Source organism: Aedes albopictus, chromosome 3 (genome assembly GCF_035046485.1).
Source record: "Aedes albopictus strain Foshan chromosome 3, AalbF5, whole genome shotgun sequence".
Lineage (NCBI taxonomy): Eukaryota > Metazoa > Arthropoda > Insecta > Diptera > Culicidae > Aedes > Aedes albopictus.
The window spans coordinates 69,539,926-69,562,287 of record NC_085138.1 but is presented as its reverse complement, the minus strand read 5'-3'; the positions used below and the strand labels follow the sequence as shown (position 1 = coordinate 69,562,287).

General features: G+C 39.6%; 1 protein-coding gene across 4 annotated transcripts in view; it reads right to left on the bottom strand.

Annotated features, from left to right (window-relative positions):
* The window catches only part of LOC115254164 (soluble guanylate cyclase 88E), a 538,233-nt gene that overhangs the window by 502,162 nt on the left and 13,709 nt on the right, over positions 1 to 22,362 (bottom strand). For 2 of the 4 annotated variants that reach the window (XM_062860564.1, XM_062860566.1), the window contains exon 2: positions 16,316 to 16,718. The gene's annotated coding sequence lies outside the window, so the exon portion shown is untranslated. Of the gene's footprint in view, positions 1 to 16,315; positions 17,255 to 22,362 lie in introns of those variants that run through there. The other 2 variants (XR_009999394.1, XM_062860565.1) reach the window with 2 other exon arrangements.

The window sequence follows — 22,362 nt, the reverse complement described above, 5'->3', positions numbered from 1 at the left end:
TTGTGGTGCGGTGTGTATTGGGATAACGGGCTCGAATCGTTTGATGAACCTTACCTCCAAACCAGCACAATTAGGATGGTTCTGTTTTTAAACCAGAGCGAAAGCGCTGAGTTTCCACGGAAATTTTGAAAGTTGTCACCACGTGGCAGGATGCTTGAATACAGTGTCGATCAGTATATTGTCAACCATTTCAATTACTCATACAATGGCACATGATATTTCATTTTACATGTTTCTCCAAGCGTTTCTTCTTCTCTTTGGTTTGACATTCCAACTGGAACATAACTTGGTCTCACGTAACTTACTTAAAGTGTGTTACAGAAAGGACTTCAATAATTATAAACAGATAGGTTTCTTCCGATTAGGCATATCTGTATTAGTATAGTAGGCACGAAGATATTCTATGCCCGATGAAATCATGAAAAATGTATATTGTGAAAAGATTCTGGACCGTGCCGAGAATCGAATCCAGATGCCATCAGGTCTTGCCTAGTTACTCATTTACTTACCACTTGAGCTATGTGAACCATTACAACTCCTCTTGAATTTGAAAATTTTGTAAGGTATTCCAATAAAAATGCTTTTTTCTGCAAAATAATATACATTCGAAAACCACTGTACAACGTCCTCGACCGACTCCTGCCGATCATCCGCTGCTACAAGATAGAAAACGGGCATCCATTCGGACATTTTATGCTCTGTTTCCGAATGGCAGCGCACAGCCGATTTGAAATTCTCATTTCGGAATTGGTTGCTCTTCGCAGAGAAGCGCCCAAAATTAGATAGGAATTAACTAAATGATTTCGAATCGGAAATGCCGGCACGCGTAATTTGACTCGGATTGCTGGCATTGGACCTTGATATCGAAAAGGAATAGGCTGTGTATTATTGAATTCCGATCAAGATTGCAGGCAGTAATTGCGTAACATGTCTGTGTTGGTGTTGGATGGTATACGAAATCAAAAATTATAACCAAAAATGATAAGTAGAAACTTCACAGTTAGTATATCACTATATGTAGTTAGATAGTCGAACAGTATTCGACGAAAAATATACTGTCTAGACAGTCTATCAGTCAACTGAGGAGACAAATAGATAAACAATCACGTCTCCTCGTTTCTTGAAGTAAATCTCAAGTAAATTTGTAACATACGACGTGATTTCCCACTACATCGAATCCAGTAAATTTATTTACCAAATCTCCATTTCGCAGTAATCTAATACAAAGTAACCCCTAAACGAGACCGCCAACATCTTGCCTTGTCATGAATCACATCATTCACGATTTCGGTCACGTTCGCATCAACGAGAAAAAAAAGTCAATGTATCCTAAAACAGATGCCCGATAAAACAAAAAAAAAACAGCTTCCACCACTTTCAAGGCGCTATCGCACACCTCCATGGTTTCCCACCACCATATCGCAAGCAAAGAAGTAACACTACGGAGCTGTCATCAATCTGAGCTACTTCTGATACTTTCCTTTCAAGCGTGGTGTGGTATGTGATACCTACGTAATCCTTCACAGCCAAGGTAGTAGTAGCAGCAGTAGCAAAGTGCGGAGCTCAAATTCACCGGCAAACAATAAGGGGTTACACACGGTTTACTCGTAAATCATTTCGCAATTTTGCTGAGTAGGTGGAGAGATGGCTAGAAAGTGAGCGTGGAAACGGGAAAAAAGTTCGTTTCTTGGAAACCAAGAGAACAGAGTAGAAGACAAACAAACAAACAAACCAGCACAGCATGAAATCCTTTGCCACCCTGGTGTTGTCGTCGTTGGAGGTTTACACATTGTACAGGTTGCTGGTGATGTGACGGAGAGACTTGTGCGCAGAGGGCGCCCTTAGGGTGTGGATGGTTCAATCCAATGGAGACGCTTGGTTGATGTCACATGTGCTGCAGCAATAGCAGGTTTGTTTTATTACGATCGATGTGCGGGGGGATCAAACATATTTTAAGTGACTGGAATAGGGATGGAGTCCCCAATCATGACGTATTTTGCCAGTTTCGGGATCCGGATTTTTACCCATGTACTTCTCTCCAGATAACCAGATGTCCACTCTTCCCGGGAAGGAAATTTCGTGGGAAATGTCTTTACATATATGGAAAATTTCAAGCAATTATAAGATCGCATGGAGCAAGGACCACTTTGTCCAAACTCACCAAAAGTGGAAACAACGAGGTGTGTGTTGATCTGCGGTTCACAGGAGTTTCCTCTAGTAAACCGAGATAGACGGTAAGTGCAAGAAAGTGCTTCTTGTTTAAGATGAATGTGTAGTGGGGCGACATCAAAGAGATTTTCAAGGGCATTCTTTGGACATGGCCTAGTTTTGATTGGATCGTTCTCACTTCGCCCATTTGCTACCGCACAAGACATTCATAGGTCAATATTGGCCCAATAACAGTTGTGTAAATGCATTTGACATACTTGGGTTTGAGACTCCAAGTTGTACCAAAGGTTCGCCGGCATTGCCCAGAGGCCATACAAGCTTTTTTGATTCTGAACCCAATGTGAGATGTCCAGGAAAGCTTGAATTCAAGAATAACTTCAACGTACTTTACCTGTACAGTCACATCGATTTCAGAATCAAAGAGGCACAAAGGTCTACCTAACAGATGTTATAGCCGAATAACCGGATTAACCGAAAGGCCATATTGGCGACACCAACCCTCAACTACCTGAAGGGCGCTTTGCATTAGGCCGAAAATGATGCACATTCCAACTGACAATCTCTCGATTAACGGCTACGCAGTCTTGGGATTTAAAAAACGAGTTGTTTTATTCACCCGACGTTTCGACACGGGGATAGTGTCTTCCTCAGGGGAAAATAATTACTATTGTTTTTTGTCAAATGTTTTGTCTAACTGTAACTGTCCCTTTTTTGTGTCGTTTTTGGTACATGACTTCGGAATCACTTTCCGAAGTCATGTACCAAAAACGACACAAAAAGGGACAGTTACAGTTAGACAAAACATTTGACAAAAAACGATAGTAATTATTTTCCCCTGAGGAAGACACTATCCCCGTGTCGAAACGTCGGGTGAATAAAACAACTCGTTTTTTAAATCCCAAGACTGCGTAGCCGTTAATCGAGAGAGTCAACCATACAGTCGTATTTCAATAGCAAGCAACCACCAACTGACAATGTTAGGTAGTCGTCGGCAAAACCATAAGTAGGCAGACCGCTATTATTGAGTTGCCTCAATGGCATATCTGCTACGAGATTCCATAAAAACGGCGACAAGACTCCCCCTTGGAAGCATCCACAAACACTTAATTTTCTAATCGCTGCAAGACACAATGTCGGTTTACGACCATTTGGTGAACCAAACTAGAAATCATTTGATATGTACCATGACTGCTTGCGGCTTCCAATATGGCATGGAAAAGCACGTTGTCAAAGGCACCCTCTATAGGAAAACACCCAAACAAGATTGCCTTTAAGCAAATGCCTTTTCGATTTCATAAACAACATTGTGTAAAAGAGTCACAGTGGACTTACCAGATTTGTAGGCATGTTAGTTCACATGAAGAGGCACGTTGGCCAGATGAACATCACGGATGTAATGATCCACAATGCGTTCTAAGCATTTCAGAAAAAAAAGAGGTCAAACTGATAGGCTTGAAACTCTGCTTCTTCAAACGACGCACGACCCACTTTCGGAATAAGCTTCACAGTAATATCCCGCCAGGATTTGGGAATATACCCTGTAGCAAAACTGCAAACAAGTATTTTTTTTCAAAACAAGTTTGAAATAGCCAAACCCATTCTGAAGCAAAATAGGATAAATCCCATCTGCCCCAGGATGTGAAAGGAGCAAAGCTATTAAGAGCCCTCTCAATCGATTCTATAGTAACAATATTCCGAGCCGAAGCCAGTGAATCATAACTACAAGAAAAGACATCAGGTTCGACCAAAGATGTAATATCCACACATCCAGGGAAGTGTGTGCTGAATAAGCATTCCAGAACATCCTCATCAGCAGAGATCGCCATTTGGCAAACGAAGTTCGTTCACTTGAAAAAACCTTAGATTTTGCAAGGATTTTGTTTAACCGACTGACTTCACTCAAACTGGAAACATTTGCACAAAGGTTTTTCCAGCCAGATCGTTCAGCAGACCGAAGAGCTTTCTGGTAGGCCTTTCGAGCCGACCTGAAAGCCTCCGATCCAGCCGAACGTCGTCTGTTCCAACTCTTTCTACATTGTTTCCTGAGCTTCGCCAGATCAGAGTTCCACCAAGGGGTTCCTCTTATGGTCTTCACAGATCGCAGAGAGCAGGCTTCTTCAAAAGCTTCCATGATGAAGGCCGTTGTAGTATCAACGGCATCATCTAAATCACTTGGAGTGTCAATTGATGGTGAGTATCCATGAAATTTGGCTGCAACCAAATCGGTAAAGAGATCCCAGTTGGTTGACCAGGGATTCCTGAAACGCAAAGTTTGCGAAGTAACATTCACATGTTCAAACAAGATGTAGCGATGGTCAGATAAAGATTCTTCATCTGACACATGCCAATTGGTCAGCTCATGACTAATTCTGCTAGAGCAAAGCGTTATGTCTAACACTTCCTCTCTACCAGATACCATGAAGGTTGGATGGTTGCCTATGTTAAGTAATCCAAGATCTGTACTACTTAAGTATTCCATCAAACTGGAGCCTCTCAAATTGATGTCTGAGCTGCCCCAGATGATATGGTGAGCATTAGAATCACTGCCAACAATTAGCGGAAGGCCTTTTGAAGTGCAGTATGTGATGACTTGTTTGAAAGCATCCGTAGGGGATGGTTCATCATGCGGTAAATACACCGAACAATAGACGTATTTCCTGTTGAGGTTTCCAACAGATACATCAATTGTGATAGCACATACATCTCTGGTGGTTAGCTCAGAGATGAGTGTAGCAACTATTGCGTTGTTGACAAGCACACAGGCTCGAGGCAAGACACGCGAGTTTGCCATTTCATGTTTACTGAGAGCAGCAAATACCGGGTTCAAAAGGTTTCCTAGATATGAATTCCCCTTACGAAAGTAAGATTCTTGTACCAAGGCCACTTGGGCTGCACCATTTTGCATGAGTCTGCAAATATTGATCGTTGCTGTGCTTTTATGCTGGAAATTGATCTGAGCTATTCTAACCGTAGCCACTTCCCAAACTAGGTAAGATTAAACTCTTCGCAATAACAGCACAACAAAGAACAACAGCAATAAAACCAGATCGATATCGATTGGAAAACGCCAAAGACGAGGATACACAGAATACACTGTGTAAATCGCATAATGCGAAACCACATAGGTGAAAATTTAAAATAATTTACAACATCTTCACAATCCCGCCCTTATTTAGCCTCAAGTGAGACTAAAGAAGGGTAGCTGATTGTCTCGGAGAAACACAAGGTCCACTGCACCATTGTTCCGGTTTGCGCAGTAAGGGCAATATACTGTGGAGGGCGCCCTGCTACTCCACAGGCTCCGTTTGCGGATAGGTTTTTATTAGACTCCCCTAGCCATTCATTCCTAGACACAGTAAGCATGAAGCCGCATCACACCATGAATTAGGGGTCACCTGTTGGTGGATTCTTACCACCGGAACAGGCAGTCCGTAGTGTTATTCTTAGCCAATTGATTAACCGCTACCGACACTACACAGCTATCTAGGCTGATCAAGAAAAGAATTTAATATTGATGATCAACTTTATACGGGCTCGAACTTTTTACATAAGATACACCATCTTCCGTAAGCTGAGACCCCATTCTGATTTGCATCCGTTTATTGTTACAATATGATTCGTAAAAATGGTGTCTACTACGGGCTCCAGAAAAAAAATGCGGTTAAAAGACATTTACCTGCACCAAATGAATGAAACGCTTGTAAGGCCGGTGATCTAGCAAGTGTAGATAAGTTACAGTGCATGCTACAAAATTTCAGACTAATACTTTTATGTAGAGCCGTTTGTCCTTGCAAATGTTTTCCCAACAATCATTTATCCGGATATTGATTGAACCTTAAATAATAAAGATTCCTTATTGATAAGGAAAACAAATCATTAGTACAACATGATTGAAAATTGTATTCCGACTCGTCCTGACGATATTATATCTAATATATTATATATTACAGGAAAAATGAAAAAGCTAACGATACCATTCAAACAGCTGATGAAGAAATGCGGAAAAATCAATATTTTCAGTTTTCGCTTCACATTTTGTCGTTTGACCCCTCCCCCCGCACATTCGCTCATTCAATCTCACTTCGCCTTGATGAGTGGTGACGACGAGAACGATGACGACGAAGCGACGACGACAGGAAAGTGACGCAAGGATGCGCATGATGACAGACGAAACAATTTCATCATCTCTTGGCGGCATGCCGCGAAACGCGCCAGGCAGCCGTAAGTGATATTTAAAACAACATAAAACAAAAGCACATTCATCAGTGCCACCATCATCATCATTCCCAGAGAGGTTTCAGAATGGGAAGTTAGAGCATATAGCGGTGGGTAAGAAGTTGGGTGTGTCGTATTCAGTTTGTGAAGATGGATGTTGTGGGACATAACGTTTAGATGGAGGAGGTGGTATGTTGTTTATTGGAAAGTTTATGATGACATTTAATAACTGCATCTGGATCCAAGTGCAAACACTTGGTTCAGATAACTGTTCCAAATGAATACTAGAACTCTCACTATAACTATAAGATCGTATTAAAGTTTATCAAGCGAAGCTGATAAAACAGTTTTCTAGTTTAGTGCATTTCCAACAAGGAGATTTTAATCTTTGTTTGAGCAAGCAAAACCAATTCAACATCGCTAAAATATGCAATGAAATCATCCATATCGATAACGCTTCAAAATAAAGCTCTCTGAGTAAACATGTTTGATTGCAATAATGGAAGCCAATATGTACCTAGCATTATGAACGAACAACATTCTCGATTATACGTAGCCCCTCAAAACAAACTCCAATTTCGATGAAAAAAAAAGTCTCGGAAAATTTATGCATGCACAAGCTCATCCAATTTCCCCACCACTACTAACTGCTGGTGCTCTGCTTGGATCATCATCACCATTGCCGAATTCTTTGAATTCGGTCCGAAAATTTCACTAACAAATTTTCCATTTGCAGCGTTGCCATCTCCACTGTAATAAATGTTCGCCATAAATTTCCCGACCGTTGTGAGTCCGAACGATTGTTCCGCAGAAAAGTGGAACTACCTAATTGCGAGAACCGCAGCAATTTGACCAGGCTACACAAACCCTAAAATATGGGGACAATATTCGCTCAAGCTGCCGAAACCCTTTCGGTGCAACACTCTCTTCTTTATAGCTTAGCTGCTGCAAATTTTGTCCTGAACAATATGCTAAAAATAGGTTTCCTCTTAAAGGATGAGGTCGGTACCACCTGGTGCTGCTGCTACTGCTTGGCCAGCACTATTGGAAGTGACAAGCAAAGGCAAGACACGAAAAAATGTGCAAGGTCGTCCCCGGATTTAACACCTGTGCCGCCGGTAGATGCCATATAATGGCATATGCGTAGGTAACACAGTGTAAGTGATGAAAAACAAAGAGAAAACCGGAAAAATTACAAAGGCGAGGAAATCCATTGGGCTGGGCTGTCAGTGTCGCCGGTATTACTTAGTGGACAGATACCTACCTAGTCTGCCATAGCATATGCTCGATTAGGCAAGCAGGCTACAGTTTGGCTGCCGTGTTGTAAGAAATATACATAGGGTCTTGTACCATTTGGGCAGGTGTACCTATGTTGGGCACTTGCCGCTATAACTAAGTCAATTTCAAACCGATTGTTTTGAAATTTTGTCCTGAGTTAGGCACGTACAGTATCTAACTCTGTACAAAAATTCAAATCAATCGGTTTGAAACTGACATAGTAATAGCGACAAGTGCCCAAAATAGGTACACCTGCCCAAATGGTACAATACCCTACTTCTGCCCAAATGGTGCAACACCCTACTTGTACAATGTAGGGCAGTGCATGAAATTATCTCCCTCTCTTTCACTCTTACAGAAATTTTGTAAACAACAAGGCCACGAAACGTCAAAATCTCATACAAAATCAAAACAGTGCAGTGCCCTGTAGGGTTTGTGTGCCATCAGTAATCTCACGCACCCAATTTCATCCTATTCGAAAACAAACGATTACGGCACCGATTGATTCCGTCCTTTTTGTTTTCGTGCGTGCCTACTTCTACAGTGCCGTGTTGGCAAGTTTTCCGCAATTTATGATCTGATTTCTTGGTTGAATGACGACAAATAAAGCTGAACATAGTTTCGTTCGGTGCTGCAAGTAATCGAATAGTCCTAAGCTCTTTCTTCATTGAGTGTAGTGAAACTTTACATTACTTTACAATATTTGTTCAATGCTCCTGCTTGAAGCAGGGAAAATAGATGTACATATGTTCAAATGGTCAGATCGATTATTGCTAACAAGTGCATAATTAAAAGCCAGCAATAGGAGTGACCACGCAAGCGTTTTTTGGCAATGAGCAAACTTCTCAAGCGTGATATATGTAGCAATTTCGTGTTTTTAATGTGCTTACTATATGGGCTTTTTTTCTGTACTTTCGGGGAAGGGATTATATTTATTCTTGTTTCAGAGAGCGAGTAATGGCGCTTAGCCTAGGCTTTTAAGTCAGGACATATGGAGAAATGCCTGTGCCCTTCCCAGGAGAAGAGGCACCAACTTAAACGGAGTGTGCATAAACCTTCTTAGCAGCACCACTCCCAACGATTTTATGTTCAAACAACATTCTCCTAAAACGAAACGGCTGGTACGGTTGTCCCCGTTTCTTCCTTCATTCAGTTCAAAAAAGTTTGTTAATCATGTTATTCAAAAGTGGATAACTTGATTGCCTCACATTTTTAATTATCTCCCACCCATTAGTCTGCACAGTGGGCCTGGCCATTTTAATATTTGTGTCATGTCTCTGACATGCTGCAAATATTAATGCTGACTCATATTTAATTCCAGACAATTCCCGTACCAAACTCCCAACTCCTTTCTATTTACGAGGGTGTCGGTGAGTCGCTGGCATCTCAATAAATAGATATCATCCCATCCTTACTATCCCTTCCCATCCACATAACGTGTTTCTTTTCGTTTCAGAGAGCGATCAATGGCGCTTAAGCCTAGCTTGTTAGCCAGGACGCAGTGAAAATGCCTGTGCCCTATCCCTGAAGCAAAAAGGCACATGGAGTGACGAATTCTCTTAGCTACGTCACTCCCAACGTTTGTGTTTAAATATACTAAACACTTACACTCACACCAACACATCTACATGATGTAATTGCAAAAATTACACTTACACAATCTTGTCGCATCACTCGCTTATAGCGATTCCCAAATCAACCCATTCCAAATATCCAACTCCTTGACACCTATGGGGCACCGGTGAGTCGCTGGCCTTTCAAAAAGTAGGTGTCATATCATTACATCCTTTCCTTTCCTCGTAATGGAGAAGATGGGCGTGGCTTGCAAAGGAAGTTCTCATGTCTTATATGCTTCAACCTCTGATTGAATAGCTGTTCCTTCCCAAATAGTATTCCATAAGCAATAAGAATAAGAGTAGGGGAGACTGAGAAGACTTGATCCCTTTTTCTTAATTTACCTGAAACTTTAAGAAAAAACACAAAACTAGATCCGATTTTCGTACAAAATAGCAGGTAAACATCTATTGCAAGTTAATACACAACAAAGGGCCTTTAAATTATTGTTAAAGTTTTCAAAACTGTGTTTTTATGGAGGCATGTCTTATAATGTATTTTTCAAAAATGGGTGACACTGATCCCCCTTTGAGCACATGGTTTATTTAAAGAGAAACTAATTCCAGAGTCTTTCTATGCATTTTCTTTTCGAGTTTTCTTGTATTTTCGATGAATATGGAGTGTTTGAAATTGTAAGATTTCCTTAAATTTTTAAAGATATGCCGTATTTTCAAAATGGGGAGACTTGATCCCCCTTTTATTGGTTTGTACCAAAGTTATAATTATCTGAGACATTTTATCGTTGAATAGACTAGAATTCCAAGTAAATAGAGGCTTCCGAATAGAATTCTATTTTTCACATGCATAATGTGTATGTAAACCTCGAGGGATCAAGTCTCCCCATGTCACTGTTGCGTATACTAAGCTGAATTAATTAAAATATGTTAACAACAGCCTTATTTGTATGAATAAGTTTGAAAGTATTTTATTTAAACTATGTGCTGTGAAATTTTGACACGATTTGGTTCAATTTTCACAAAGTTATTGAGATTTTTCGGAATCGTCTAAAAGATTTCTGAAGGACTGAAAACAAACCATCAGCCGTTAAAAAATAAAGCAATGTACAATCGAAATCACTTGTAGCCAAAACATAATCGTTTATCCAGGAGTAGTTTTGAAAAAATATGCTAGAAGAAAAATGTTTTTGATTCAGAGCAAATATGGGGGGAACACATTTGGGGTCAAGTCTCCTCAGTCTCCCCTATTAATACTTAAACATGACAACTTTCAGTATGCAATCTACAAATTACTCCGTTACCACACAACGCAACTCAACGCAACTAAACTGATGACACTCATTTGAAAAAAGTATATGCAATTGAAATGTGCTTATTATATGTAAGTACAACATACTAAAAAAAGGAAATATTTCAAAATATCCAATCCTTTCGCTTAATCCATAAAAAATGTTACAGCGGTAGCAAAATTAAATATCTAGATAATGTACAAAACTCATAAACGCACATTCACAGCTAAACAGGAAAAAATCCGTTTCCGAATCCATGACTAAAAACTTATGAAATCATAAAATATGACTTCATGATAGTATGGCTACGAGTCATGATATCATGACGTTAACCGTCCAGGATGCGCGCCGTTGTAAAAAGTTCAAAACTACCAACAAATTTCGCTCGTCGTATACAGCGGCGAGCTCGGTGCAGTTTGTAATGTTGGTTATCGTTGTGTGAAGAAAGAAGCCAGTTGAGTAACTTCTACAGCAAGAGAAGTGAGTTTGTGTTAGATACAAAATTAATAATTCTCAGAAAAAATTGTTTTCTTCATCTACCATGACGGCGCCTGGTTTCAATCACTGTTATGTGGATCTGAATTTCTATCAACATTAATTGAGTGACCGTAGTTAATGATTACCAAAAAGTAATTAAAACAAAGAGCGGTTACAATCATAAATTTTCGAAAAAAAACATCAATAAGAAGGTATAAATGATAAGCACAAGTTTCATAAACATGGCTAATGATTTCATACATTTTCGTCATGGTTCTGGGTAGACGTATGCGATGAAGTACACCGCTGAAATACGCCCATAAATACATAAGAATTTGGTTCATATCCCAACAATAATTATGCTGTGTATTTTCGAGAAATACCTAGAGAAACTGGAAGACTTCTTCATTGAATTATTTTATAAAAGATTAACGACCAACTTTTTTAAGGAATAGGAAACGTTGACACAAACGGAAATTTCTCTTTTAGAAAAATGATGGAATCCACAAGAAATTCTACTAGAAATTCGGTGAGCCGTACATTTTAAGGCATATCTTTGAAAGGTTTGAAATATGTCAAATGGTTCCTCAAAAAATATTCCCAGGAAATTTTTCAAAACTTTTTCCAACAGGAAACCCACCTGGGATAATTCATGGATCCATCAAAACTTGTTACACGTGTATACCACAATAATGTCCTCCAAGAATTTCATTGGAAATTTTTCCATAAAATTATTTTAAGAACTCGAACTGTGATTTTTTATTCCGAAATGGCATAAGTAGTAAATTGCCACATTAGTTTTTGGATATTTCGAGCTGTTCCTGGTTCCTCTGCGTACCCACAAACTTTTCGAAGGATTCTTAAGACATATCCTCACGGATCTAAATAATCCACAGGGAATGAATCAAGTAAAATATTTTAATTAAGATGGTTTGATAATCATTGAGTCCATTGCAGTTCTGCTTTCTTGGTTTTAATGCAATCGTGTTGATTTTTTTACCAACTCACAGAAATTCCAAAACTTTCACAATTTTCTTTTTTTTTTTTATTTTCGTATTTTTTTTTTCTAACATGTAAACCTAGCCATCCTGAAGAACGAAAAAAAAATCATGCTCATCCGTTATATTGCCTCACAGGAAAATCAAACTCATTTTCATAGCTATTCATTTGAGCGTGGTCGCACCGCTGTTCTGAGAATATTTTTCAAAGTAATTATGGACGAATCGTTGAAGCTGTTTTCAGATCCACCAGCAATTTCAACTTAATTTGCTCAAAAAATTCATCACAAATTCCTCTAAGTTGCTTGTCAGAATTCCGTCAATTGGGCTCTAAAGTCCGTTGAAAGTTCTTCCAGGTTTCACAAAAAAGTAATTCTGGAAGTTCATTCAGGAAATTTATTCAGTTTGAAAAGCTAGATGAATGCTGCCTGATAATTCGATTCTAATATTTTTCAGGTCTTTTGTTTGTAATAAATGCCATGTTTTCTGTTTTAATGAGTAACCTACTTTGATCAAAAACCGAAACAATCGTTTAGGCAACAGGAAGTGCAGCATTCTTTTTAATTATATCTTTTGTCGGTCCAGGAAGAATTTCATAAGATTTTTTTAGAGTTATCCATGTATGAGACCTCTGGAGGAATACCTGAATTAGTCTTCACAAAGAGTGAGTATTTATTTGTTTATTTCAACTGTAAATTTTGAAAGAGGAAAACCCCCTCGAGTGAACAGTAAGAATTTCTAGAGGAGTCCTAAGAGGCCTTGTTGGAAGAACCACAGCAGGGATTGCTTCAGAAATCCAGCTGGAATTACAGGAGGAAAGTTAAGAGGAGTTCCTGGAGAAATATCGTTAGAAATTTATGAGAAAATCCTTAAATAAAATCTCCTGGGTAAAAAACTAGAGAAATCGTCGGAGGAAATTCTGAAAAAAAACTCAGGAAAAATCTCTGGAATTAGAAGGATTCTGGGATGCATTATTGTAGAAATGTCAGCAGAAATCCTAGGAGGAAATGCTGGAGGAAACTATACTGGAATTTATAGACAAACCCCATCAGAAACGCCTGGGGAAATCCATAGAGAAATTCCCTGAAGAAATACCTGGTGAAATGCCTAAACAAATTCCTGAAAGAATCGGTAGAGGTATTCTGGAGGAATTTATAGCGAAGGCCCTGAAATCGCAGAAGGAATTTCTGAAGGGCTTTTAGGAAGATTTCCCAGAAGAATTCTAGCAAGAAAGCCAGGATAAATCTCTATGGCGCTGTCCATAAACTACGTAGACTCATTTTTGGCAATCTCAGACCCCCCCCCTGCCCCTCCGTAAACTTTTGTTCTTACAAAAATTTCAAAATTTGTATGGAGCGTAGACTTTGACCAGAAACCCCACCCCCACCCCCCTTTGAGTCTACGTGGTTCATGGACAGGCCCTATAGGAATTATGCCAAGAAGCTTCTGCACGAATTCCATCAGGAATTAGAGAAGCAATATTTTGTTAAAATCTCTGGAGGAATTCCTGGATGAGTCCTTGGTGAAATCCCTGGAAGGACAACCGAAGGAATTTCACCAAGGATTACAGGAAAATTACCTGGAAGGATCCCAGCAAGAAAACCAGAAGAAAGCTTTATACAAATCCTTAGCAGACTTTCTGAATTACCACAAAAAGAATTTTTGAAGGGATCATAACAAGAATAGCTAGAAGAACTGCAGGAAGAATCGCTTGAGGAGTCCCAGCTGGAATTTCTGGAGGAAAGCTACAAAGAGCTCCTGTAGGAATCCCATGAGAAAATACTGGAGGAATCCCTAGATAAAATCTCTGAAGGAATTACTTGAGGAGTTTCAGCAACAATCTCAGAAATATTGCAATGAATTATCCCAGCGAGAATTCCTGAAGGAATTGCACGAGAAGTTGTTAGAGAAATCCCTAGAAGAACTCCTGAAGAGATCACAGCAATAATTTTTGGAGTAGCCCAAGAAGCAGTTGCTGGTAGAACCACAGTTGCAATTGCTTGAGGGATCTTAGCTGGAATTACTGGTTAAAATCTCTGAAGATATTCCTGGAGGAATTACCGGAGAAATTTCTGGAATAATCCCAGGATGATTGGTTTTGAAGAAATTGCTGGAGGAATTCCTAAAATTTCGGAAGGTATCATAAAAGGGATTTCAACAAACATGGTTACTAAACAGTCACTGCGGCGCATGTGAGGATTGCGCAGTAAGTCGCAGTGATTTCTGCGCAACCTTTACATGCGCTGCCGTGACTGTTTTGCACCCATGTGTGTTGCTTTGGGAGAGAATCCCCATCACGAATGCCGCGAGAATCCTAAGAGAAGTTTCTTGAAGAAATACCTGGAGTTCTCCTTAGAAGAACCTCGAGGGAGGTATTGTAGAGGAATCACAGGAGGAATTTCTGGAGGATTCTCAGAAAGATTTCCTGAAAGTATTGCAGCAAGTAAGAACGCCAGGAGAAATCCATAGAAGTATTTCTGGAAGTACCATGGTTAGAATTTCTAGAGGATTCCTTGCTTGAGGAATCGCAGCTGTTATTCATGGAGGCAGGCCAATAGGAATTCCTGGAGAAATCTAGTCATTTCTGGAAGAATCGCTGGATGTAATCTCAGGAGGAAGTCCTGGATAAATCCTTAAAGAAATCCCTGAATGAATCACCGATGGGAAGGTAATTAGTGGCCGGGATGATTTTTCAGACATATTTTTCTATTATTTTAGTTCATCGGCGTGGGAAATTTTGTTCGGCGGTATGAAAAATATGAACTGCGATGCGCCAACTTAACCCAGCGATGGGTTAACAAATATTAATCTATGAATACGGCATTTAGTTGCATAAAATAAGGTCAGATCCCCGAGCAAAGAGTTGCGATGGGGATCTCGGTCGCGTTGCATTGTTCGAACAAAAAAGTGAAAAATGAAGCGTGTTTGGGGCAGTTTGCTATTACCCATGTACAGTAAAAAGCATTGCACCGATGTCTTTGAAATTTTCCGATACATTTCCACTACCACTTGCAGTCTTCCTTACAGTCAGTTATCCATATCAAGATGTTAACAAACCAAATTTGAGCAAAGTTACTGACGCGTGAAAAAAATATTGCAAATACAAGCTTTAGGCATTTTACTTAAGGTTTCTAATTGTGATCTGGAAACTAGACTTAAGCATACGATAATACCTTCAGGGATTGCATAAAGCAGGCAATTTTAGTGCACCGACGGAGAATACAAAGTGGATAGTCCGGCTTCTAATAGTCTGAACTAAGTTGTCCATGTTTTAACTTTGGAGCGTCTGGCTTTCTCAATCTAAGAAATGCAAGCGATTAATTTGGCATTGCCAGAAGTTTTGGCCTTTTTCTAAGAAAAATAGAAGATCAGTTTTACAATGAAAGGAGTTGTATAAAATTAGTTTGATTGCGATAGTATTTGAAAGACGGCGGGTATGATTTCCGTTCCGATAGGAGAATTTTCTCGGCTTTCTGGCATAGCATAATATTGTTCTTTCCACACAATACTAAAACTGGCTGGCAAAGAAAACCCCTCAACTAATAACTGCGGAAGTGTTGAAAACCGCCTAGTGAGAAAGAGATAGGTGATGTCGTAGAGCGAGAAAGAAAAAGAAGAGGTCCTGATGTATGTTTTATATTCAATCTACTCAAAACTCTACGTTTCAACAAAAAGATTCAATCTTCAAACACATCTCCCAGAATCACATTTAACACAATGCTTGTTAAAACAAAGATTATTATTTATATTATCATTATTATCGAGATTTTCAACCCAAAGGTAGAATAAAGAAGTTTCCGTAGGAAAAATATCAAAACTAATATGTAAAGTATAAAATATATATTATCAATTTTAAAAGAGTGCAATGCATAAATGGAAAATACTCCTAAAAATTCAAGATATTTCTAATTATAGGAGAAATTTCAAGGTTATATAAGCTTTTACTCATATAGCCCATATAGCCGAGGCGGTAAACGCTCGGGTATTCAGCATGACCATGCTGAGGGTGACGGGTTCGATTCCCGGTCGGTCCAAGATCTTTTCGTAAAGGAAATTTCCTTGACTTCCTTGGGCATAGAGTATCTTCGTTCCTGCCACACGATATACACATGCAAAATGGTCATTGGCAGAGGAAGCTCTCAGTTAATAACTGTGGAAGTGCTCATAGAACACTAAGCTGAGAAGCAGGCTTTGTCCCAGGAGGACGTTACGCCAAGAAGAGGAGGAAGCTTTTACTCAATAAGGACTTCCACATTATTGATGACCGTCTAAAAATAAAATTCATTGAAATCAACATGTATATCAAGGTATCACTTACCAGAAGTCAATAGGCGCCCAACACTGCCGGTATGATGCACAAGTGATGACACTTTTATTTATATTCACAATCACAAACTGCCTATCTCGGTCAATTGAGTGCCATGCAATACCATATAACTGCCAATGGTGTATGTTTCAAATCACTACTCGCTGTGCACACTCGTTCAAAGCAATTATTATTAATTGCATTCGTATGCTAATCAATCACCGTCGATTCACCAGAAGCCATCTCTCAATGGGTGTACGAATCGCTTTTCCTGCTTTTATTCACACAGTAATATCTGAACTGCACTGAGCGAGGCGTTATCACCGGCAATAATTCACTGATGCCGTCTAATCTTCTAGATTCAATGCTCTTTATCCAGCGATCACCCACCGAGCGTCAATCACCAATCAATAAACTGCCACCAGAAAGGATAAGAAACCAATCAACTCTGTCCAGCAGGAACCAATCAAGAATAGAACATCCACCACTTAATCACCCTCCAAAGTGACTCTGGCTCTAGATCTGGCACTGTCTTCTATCTGCTATTTGCGCTTGGGATTCCACTTGGGAGCACTTGCATCCAAACCGCTCGGGAGACCAACGTCGACTGCCACCCAAAGTGCCCCGAAAGTGTCATCTTCCAGAACCAGCAGCGTACTGACCAGCCGGTCCCCACCCACCCGCTATGCTATGCTTCTTGGCTCGAACGTTGTCTCCCAGTAGTGGTGGCCGGCCACCCATCGAACGCCTCGCGGTTTTCTCGTTTCGGAAGTAAGTACCCTCGCGCGGCCCGCCCCATACAAAGTGTCGCGTGCTGCACCTCGTACCGTCCCACCCACCACACCGGGGTATACTCCCTCCCGCCTCGCCCAATCCCCTCACCCGTAATGTACGCGAATTCATTAAAAGTAATCGAATAATGGCACATACACACCGCGGCGGCAGGCTACCACAATGCACAGTGGACGGTGGTTGATCAAAAGCATAAAATAACTTTTTTATCTAATTTCCAAAGATTTCTTTCTAAAAATCATTCACTAGGAATGCCATTATATCTTCAAATTACTTCTCCAGAATTAACTCCCGGGAGAAATACTTGAGATACAACTTTCTTTCAAAATATCATCATGAAACCACTGTGCACCGATGTCGCAACAGTGTTGGCAGAAGCGCCGGCCGACAGGACCAGAGTGTAAACAGAATTTCAGAGAAGAACCGAACTGGCACGAGCTCTTCGCTCTATAGGTGCGATCCAAAGTCCGCCGGCCTTCGTCCGTCACACGAGATATGCGCTCTTTCGTGGCTAATTGGGAGAACATCCTCGCCTGACTGCCGGATGCGATACATACCACCAATATAGTACATATAACACGCGGTTCGTATTATCTAGCTAGCTCACATCGCTTGGAACGGTGTCGATATGTTGACGCGATATGATATCAATCGGATGATAAAAGAAGATTGGTGGGGGAGTTGAAGGAAAATGATAGAGATGTTGACATTTTAATGTAGGATAGTGCTGTAAATACTTTCACTTCTACAAACTCTCGTGAAAAATATTTCGTGGATTCTAGTTTACACAAAACAAGGAAGTAAGAAGTATGGTGACTGTTTGTGATGCTAACAAAATGACAAGTGGATTTTGAAAATTATCAGTAATTAAGAGTTAAAAAAAATCTCTCGGGAAATAAACTATTCTAATAATTTTGGATTTTATCCATAATTATTAACCCGTTTGACCCCAGGTAAAAAATAATAGTTGAAAAAATCGCCAACAGCCCATTTCTCTACAGAATTCAACCAAATTTTGAACACAAACTCGCACAATAGTTTTGGAAATATACGGGATCAACATTTTCTTGGACTTCTGGACGGAGTAAGGCCGGTAGGTCACTGGGTTAAGTCGGGCATAAATAAGGCCAAGTACGATTTGCACCCCCTTAACTTTCTTCTTAACCTTTCAGGACGCGCGCCATCAAGCAACCGAAACTGCACCGCGCTCGCGCTGTATACGACGACTCGTCGACGAGCGAGGTTTTTTGGTAGTGTTGTACTTTTTACAACAGCGCGCGTGCTGAAGGGTTAACGAAGAGTTTCAATGGGAGTTTGCACATTCCGTTGCCCAACGATAGTTGATGTTGCTACAGGTTCGAATTTGATATTTTCCGATTTCTGAACCATCCAAGTCTTCATTTGTGTTTGTTGTTTTCAAATGAAATTAAACACAAGATAATATTCCCTTATTGAACCCATAGGTCATCGGAGACATCTTTTGAACATGTAGTATTATTAATATTTCCTGAATATCTCGATGGATTGTCCGAATTCGTCCTTACAAAACATGAACACTCGAAATAATCACCACGGATTATTTTCAATTATTTTTATCGCTTTTATTTGCACCAATACTTGAACATCTGTATAATGTTTGTTATATCAACGAGCAGTAGAAATTTTGAACGATCTGATTGAAGTCATGCCTTGACTACAGAGAACCGTAGATGGACTACAATTAGACATATTTGCATGCGGAAAACAACGGTTAGCTCCAGAAACCAATACTACATCGAACAGGAGTAAGTAAAAGCCTCCACAAGATTCCTGAGTACCCGGGATGGCCTGGCTGAAGTCAGACCTTGAGTTCATTGAGCTGTAGATAAACTGTAATCACATGTTTTACCTATGTGGAACCTCTGTTCACTACATAAGCTCATATTCTACCATGTGTCAAAAAAGGTCTCGCACAACTATTCCTAGGAAAATTTGATGACCTAAGCGAAGTCATGCCTTGACTTCACAGAACCATAGACGGACAACAATGAGTGTTTTATGCACGCGGAAAACAATGGTTAGCTCCAGAAACCAATACTACATGGAACTGGAGAAAGTGAATTCCTCGACTAGATCCCTGAATACACGGGACATCTTGATTGAAGTCAGACCTTGAGTTCTATGAGCTGTTGATGAACTGTAATCACATGTTTTGCCAGTGTAGAATCTCTATTGACTACATAAACTCTCATTCCATCATGTGTCAGGGAAAAGGTCTCTCACAACTATTCCTAGGGAAATTTGATTAACTAAACGAAGTCACGTCTTGACTTCAGAGAACCGTAGATGGACAACAACAAGATTTTTTGCACGCAGGAAACAACTGTTGGCTTCATATTGGCATATTACATCGATTTGACTGGGGTCAAACGGGTTAACCAACCAAAAACCTGTATATTTATTTATTTCACGACAATTTATGCAATAATTTAAACATTTTCATCAATAATTCTGTACCATAATTTCAAAACAACTAATCTAGTTTACATTAGGGTGTTTATAGAAAACATTTTTCGTAAATAAATTTATTGGTCATCGTTTCTCCTTATCTGGACAATTTTTTGTAATATTTCTCTAAATTTCACAAATTAGATAAACTTTTAAGGTCAATTATCTTGCTAACACGTCGTTAACTAAATGCCTTGGAGTATATGCTTGGAATATACTTACGAAATTACAAAAGTTATATAGAAAACCATTTTTTTTTTATTTACCTCGACTAAACGAATGTCTAGGCAAAAACTGACAATTTAAGGGCTTTTACCCTAATTTTTGTTTCAGTGTATATGTAGATGTATCATCTTTCCATAAAACAGTACTAGATATACTATCACTGAGATAGAAAAATTTTATCATAAAATATTTGTATGAGTTTTCCTTTTTTGGGATTTTTTGGCCTCGGCTAAACGAATGTCTATCACTGTATTTCTATAAGAGCATTTTACCAAATAACATGCGTGGATGAATGCCTAGAATCTGTGATTTTTTTATTCCTGGAATACAGAAACAACTTGCCAAATTTTCCGGATATGTCGGAACTGATTCTAGTAGAGAAAGAGAAGGATTTTGTAAAATCATGTGCTGCTAGCGTATAGTAGCTTCAGAATTCAGACAAACGTAATGGTAAGGACAAAAAACTGGGATTTCTTTATGTATTCCTCCAGGAACACCTTCAGAAATAACTACAGGTATTTCTTCAGGAATTTCTCCAAGGATTCCTCCAGAAATTTGTTCTTTGTAAATTCATGCATGGACGTCTTACGGAGTTCCGATAGTGATTGTTGCAGGGCTTGTTTCAAGAAATATTTAAGAATTCTTCCCACGACTCCTTAAAAAAATCATACAGATTCTTCTGCAAAGATGCATCGAAGAATTTCTCTAGGAATTTTCCCATAGCTTCCTTCAGTCATTCCATCATGAACTCATCCAGAGATACCCTCAAGAATTTTTCTAGAGATTTCATCAGACATTCCTCCGGGAATTTCTCCTGGAAGTTCTTTAGAGGTTCGTTCAGTGATTATTCCAGTGCTTTTTCGAGGATTCTTTCAGGAATTACTCCAGGGATTCCCAAACAAATATCACCAGATTTTTTTTTTGGTATTTCTGCTGGTATTCTTTCATAGATATCTTTAGGGATTTCTCCATACATTCTTAAAAGAATTCTGCTAAAAATAGCTCCAATATTTCTGAAAGAATTTCTTCCAGGATATCCTTTAAAATATTCTACAACAAATCCTTCAGGAACTCATCAAAGGAATCAAACGTTCAGGGATTGCTGCAGACATGGATTCCTTCATAAAATTTTCCAGGGATTTGTACAGAAGCTCTTCCAAGAATTCGTTTAGGAATCCCTTCTGGGATTTTCTAAGGAATTCCTCATGGGATTGCTTCCGGGGTTCCTTCATAAATTCCTCCAGGAATTCCTTTTGGGATTCTTTCAGGACCAGCTCCAGGTCCAGGTATTATTCACAAATTGCTCCAAGGATTCTTCCAAGAACTCTTCTTGGGATTCTTTCAGTATTTTTTTTTTTCAAGAATTCCTTCAGCATTTTTTATGTACTTTCTCCTGAGAGAGATTCCTTCAAGAATTCGTCGTTAGTTTTCTTCAGGATTTTTTCCTGGGAGGCCTCTAAGGATTTCTCCAGAATTCCTTCAGGGTTTTCTCCGAGAATCGCTCTAATGATTCCTTCAGAGTTTCCTCCTGGAATTGCTCCAGATTTTTTTTTTGAATTTCTCGAGGATTTCCTCCAGGGATTTCTCTTTGGATTCCTCCTGAGATTCCTCTAGGGATTCTTCTAGAAATTACATCATACATTTCTTCAGGGATTCTTTCAGGCATTTTTTCAGAAATTTCTCGAAGAATTTCTCCAGGAATTCCTACAGGAACCCTACAGCAATTCCTCCAAGAACTTCTCCAGTAATTCCTCCAGGCATCCTCCAGGAATTGTTTCAGGCATTGCTTCAGGGAACCTTCAAGGAATTCTCTAGAAATTGCTTTGGCAATTCCTTCAGGAATTCCTCCAGGAATTCATGCATGGATTACTCCAGGAATTCTTCTAGGAATTCTTAAAGGAATTCATCCAGGAATTTTTCAATGGATTTCTCTAGAAATTCTTCCACAGATTTCCTCAGAAATTTCTCCTAGGATTTTTTCAAGCACTCCTCCAGGGATTTCTCGAGGAGTTTGTCCAGGGACTTCTCTAGGTATTCCTTCAGATATTTTCTCAGGGATTCCAGTAGGAATTCGTCCAGGAATTTCTCCACAGATACCTCCAGGAATTTCTCCACGGATTTTTTCAGGAGTTCCTCCAGGCATTCCTCCAGGAATTCCTTTACGCACTCTTCTAGAAATTCCTCCAGGGATTCCTCCAAGAATTCCTGCAGAAATTCCAACAGGAATTGTTTCATCTGGGAATTATTCCAGGAATTTCTTCAGAGATTTCTCCAGGAATTTTTCCAAGGATTTCTTAAAAAATTCTTCTATGATTTCATCTAGGAATTCTTCTAAAGATTCCTCCAGGAATTCCGCCAGGATCCATCCAGAAATTCCTCCAGGGATTTCTTCAGGCATTCCTCCAGAGATTGCTCCAGGAATTCTACTTGTGATTTTTTCAGAAATTCTTCTCGGGATATCTTCAAAAATTTATTCAGCGGTGCCTTCAGAAATTGCAGAAATCCTTCCATCATCTTCTCCAGCAACGCGCCCAAGAATTTCTCCTGGGATGCCT